This window comes from Triticum aestivum, chromosome 2D (assembly GCF_018294505.1).
Source record: "Triticum aestivum cultivar Chinese Spring chromosome 2D, IWGSC CS RefSeq v2.1, whole genome shotgun sequence".
Classification (NCBI taxonomy): domain Eukaryota; kingdom Viridiplantae; phylum Streptophyta; class Magnoliopsida; order Poales; family Poaceae; genus Triticum; species Triticum aestivum.
The window spans coordinates 365,977,593-365,982,479 of NC_057799.1; positions in this window are offsets into that span (position 1 = coordinate 365,977,593).

Sequence of the window (4,887 nt, forward strand, 5' to 3'; positions counted from 1 at the left end):
CGAGACCATGCCCTATGAAGACGACGCTGACGAATAAGAAGCTGGAGCCGACGTTGATCTGATGAAGTCTTCCACCGACGAGAACTAGATTCAGACCACCATGTAAACATTAGAAATTCGTTAGATGGTTGGATTCTCGATTAGTTCATTACGACTGATGTGTGAAACTTGATTAAAGTGATTGGTGTGTTAATGATTGTTGCATGCATATAGGTAGTGCTATTTTCCTTTTAAACCCTTATTCTATTCTAATTCTCTTCCAGTCTAAAACATTAGATGCCTCCGAGACGTGACACCGGATTCAACTTCCCGCTGGAGCTCACCCAGCTGATCCAGCAGCAGAATGCCTTGATGCAGATGCTCATCCAGAACCAAGGCAACAACAACAACAACAACAACAAAAATCCACCGCCACCACCCCCTGTCGACAACCTGACCCGTTTCTTAAGGTTGAATCCGCCGATATTCTCTAGCAGCACCGATTCGATTGTTGCTAATGATTGGCTCCGCAAGATTGGAAGGGAGCTAGTAACTGCTGGATGCACGGATGCGGAGAAGGTGCCTTTGCCGCACATCATCTTGATGGACCCACAGCCTCCTGGTGGGAGAACTACACCACCACCTATCCCATTGCCACAGTTACATGGGATCAGTTTCATTAGGCCTTCCGCACCGCTCATGTCTCAGTTGGAGCCATGAGTTTGAAGAAGCGTGAGTTCCACAACTTACGCCAGGGAAATCGTACTGTGGGGCAGTACGTGGATGAGTTCAGTCAGTTAGCTCGTTATGCCCCAAATGATGTGGCCTCAGATGCCGCAAAGAGGAGAAGTTTCTGGAAGGACTCAATGATGAGCTGGGAATGCAGTTGATGGTGGCGACCTTCAACAACTACCAGGAGCTGGTAGACAAGGCCATCATTCTTGAAGGCAAGCAGCAGCAGATAGATACCCATAAGAGGAAGTATGCACATGGGAAGTACAACTCTGCAGTTCAGCAGAAGCCTCGCTACACCCCATACCTGGAAAACATTGGATCAGGAGGACACACTCACCATACTCATGGAGTACATACTGTAACGCCCTGAGACCGACGCTCCAGACGCCTTCCATGTTTTTCGTTGTTGCCATGTGTTTTATTTGCTTGTTGCATTCATCATGTCATCATGAGCATTGCATTCTCATGTTTTCATAAAACTTGCATCCGCTCGTAGTTGCCGCATTCCCCCTTGCTTTCGTTGACCGTTTCGAGACCAACCTTATTCTTCGTTTGCCCTCTTGCCTAAACCGGAGTCTCATCGACCCCTCGCGTGCGCGTCCGAAACTAACCCGAACCCGACCCACTCAGTCATTACCATTGGGTCCGGACCAACCTCAAACATCCCTAAAACATCTTCGATTTCTTATTTGGTCTACCTAACCTACTTTTCTCGGCCGTTCAGTTACGATCGAAGGGTCAGATTAGTCCCTAACCAAAAACCAATTGGCTATAAATAGTGAGCAACCCTAGTTTCTAGGGGAGATGTCCCATCCATCCTCCTCTCTGCCGCCACTAGCTCCACTTGGTCTCCCCCCTTCCTCGGGATCCCTGATCCAATCCATCCACCCCACCCGGCCGAACCAACCACCTCCTCGTTTTGCATCCCCGACCAACCAAGCAGCCCAGCCCCTCGCGCGCCTCCTTCCTCGAGCAAGAGCTCGACCTGCTACCGGCAACCACCACCGGTGACAAGAACAAGACCGCTACCCCGTTCCCCTTCCCCTTCTTTTCCCTCTCTGGTTTCCTCTCCCTCTTCTCATTTCCTTTGGACAGGGGACCTCCATGGATGAACGCCAAGGCTGCCAAGAGGATCCGGACGCCGCCGGCTTGCCTCTGCTCCGTCTCCCCTCGCCAAATCTGTTCCGTTCCCGGCGCCCTCCACCTCGCTTGCCGCGGGAGCTCCAAGCAGAGGCCTTCCAGGAGCCTCCCGTCCACGTGGGACCTCCAACCAATGCCTCGGGTCCCTTCTGACCGCCAGCGCCCCTTCCTCATCCCGATCCTGCAGCCGCTGACCTCGTCGATGAGCATTCAGGTTGCCCCGTCAGGCCTTTGCCATCCCACTGCGTCTCTCTCTCCTTACCTTCCCCTACTTCTCTCTGAACTCTCTGTCTTTTCTTCAGGCAACATCAGCCTCCTTCAAGCTCGTCGCCTCAAGCCCCTGCTTCGTCTCCTCCTACGTGGATCCGTTCGCCCTCGCTTTGTTCCCACGGGTTCAGGCGCGATCCGGCCGGGAAGAGCCCCGCCGCTGCGACCTCCTGACTCCTGTCGCCATGGCGCCACTGCCGTTCTTCTTCAGCGAGATGCAGCAGCGCTGCATCAAGCGCACGGCCACCACGCACGTGGGTCACCTGCTGGACTCCAGATCTGGCCCAGCCAGCGCCCTCCTCCCGACCGGGCCGAGAGCCCATGGTGAGCCTCCCAAGTTCCTGTAACCCAAGCCGCTGCCCTGTTCAAGATTCGGCCCAGTGGATGTTTTTTACCTATCTGCGAATTTGCTAATTATCCAGGAAAACAGATTTGCAGAAAAACCCTCCATGTTCATGCATTTAATATCTCACAAACCATGCATCGGATTAAAACAACTTATATATGTAAAATGCTTAGAATTTCATCTAGTTTCATAATATGCTACTTTCATCCATGTTAAAAATGTTTAAACTTGCTGTTTGTTTAAATTTGTATAAATGCCATGTTAAAATGATTTTTTTCATAACTAAATAACCGTAGCTCGGATTTAAATAAACTTTATATGTAAATGGGGCAGAAAAGTGCATAGATTAACTTGGTACACTTTATTTTGCTGTTTAACAACATTAAAATGTTGTTTATGGCAGAACAGTACCAAATCCAAAATATGCACATGAGGATTTTCCGGAATTGTTGTTTGTCGTCCCGGCCTCATTTAAACTTGACAAAATAGTTAGTTTATTTATGCTTCACCCTCTTGCCATGTTTAACAACATTTAATATTGATGAGTGCCATAAATGAGAGCGAACTAAATGATTGAATGTGGTGTTTTGTCAATATGCAACTCGTTGCATATTGACCTCCACTTAATTTGTAGTATTGTTTGTGCACTTTGCCATGCCATGCATATTTAAACCGGACATGCATCATACTTGTTTGTGCATCATGCCATGTGTATGTGGTGGTTTTTTACTATGTTGTTTGTTTATTTCCGGTTTGCTTCTCTCGTTAGCTTCGGTTTCGTTCCAGAGTTGTGAGGATTCGTTCGACTACGTCCGTTTGTCTTCTTCATGGACTCGTTCTTCTTCCTTGCGGGATCTCAGGCAAGATGACCATACCCTCGAAATCACTTCTATCTTTGCTTGCTAGTTGTTCGCTCTTTTGCTATGCCACGCTACCTACCACTTGCTATATCATGCCTCCCATATTGCCATGTCAAGCCTCTAACCATCCTTTCCTAGCAAACCGTTGTTTGGCTATGTTACCGCTTTTGCTCAGCCCCTCTTATAGCATTGCTAGTTGCAGGCGAAGATGAAGATTGTTCCAGGTTGGAACATGGATATGTTGGGATATCACAATATCTCTTATCTTAATTAATGCATCTATATACTTGGTAAAGGGTGGAAGGCCCGGCCTTATGCCTGGTGTTTTGTTCCACTCTTGCCGCCCTAGTTTCCGTCATACCGGTGTTATGTTCCTAGATTTTGCATTCCTTACGCGGTTGGGTGATTTATGGGACCCCCTTGACAGTTCGCTTTGAATAAAACTCTTCCAGCAAGGCCCAACCTTGGTTTTAAGATTTCCCACCTAAGCCTTTTTCCCTTGGGTTCTGCAGACTCAAGGGCTTTCTTTTTAACCCCCCCGGGCCAGTGCTCCTTCGAGTGTTGGTCCGAACCGAGCAACCTGCGGGGCCACCTCGGGGCAACTTGAGGACTGGTTTTACTTGTAGCTTGACTTATCCAGTGTGCCCTGAGAACGAGATATGTGCAGCTCCTATCGGGATTTGTCGGAACATCGGGCGGCTTTGCTGGTCTTGTTTTACCATTGTCGAAATGTCTTGTAAACCGGGATTCCGAGACTGATCGGGTCTTCCCGGGAGAAGGAATATCCTTCCTTGACCGTGAGAGCTTATAATGGGCTAAGTTGGGACACCCCTGCAGGGTATAAATTTCGAGAGCCGTGCCCGCGGTTATGTGGCAGATGGGAATTTGTTAATGTCCGCGTGTGTAGCCGTGATGGTCTCTTTTCGGCGGAGTCCGGGAAGTGAACACGGTTCTTGTGTTATGTATGAGCGTAAGCATTTTCAGGATCACTTCTTGATCACTTCTAGCTTTGCGACCGTTGCGTTGCTCCTCTTCTCGCCCTTATTTGCGTATGTTAGCCACCATATATGCTTAGTGCTTGCTGCAGCTCCACCTCATTACCCCATCCTTCCTATAAGCTTAAATAGTCCCGATCTCGCGGGTGTGAGATTGCTGAGTCCTCGTGACTCACAGATTCTACCAAAACAGTTGCAGGTGCCGTTGATGCCAGTGCAGGTGATGCTTCGACGAGGACCTTGTTCGTTACTACGTTTCGTTTCCTGATGATCAGTAGTGGAGCCCAGTTGGGACGATCGGGGACCTAGCATTTGGGGTTATCTTATTTTTATCTGGATTTGACCATAGATGGTCTATGTGTGTATCCTGAATGATGTATGAATTTATTTATGTATTGTGTGAAGTGGCGATTGTAAGCCAACTCTTTATCCCATTCTTGTTCATTACATGGGATTGTGTGAAGATGACCCTTCTTGCGACAAAACCTACAATGTGGTTATGCCTCTAAGTCGTGCCTCGACACGTGAGAGATATAGCCGCATCGTGGGCGTTACAAGTTGGTAA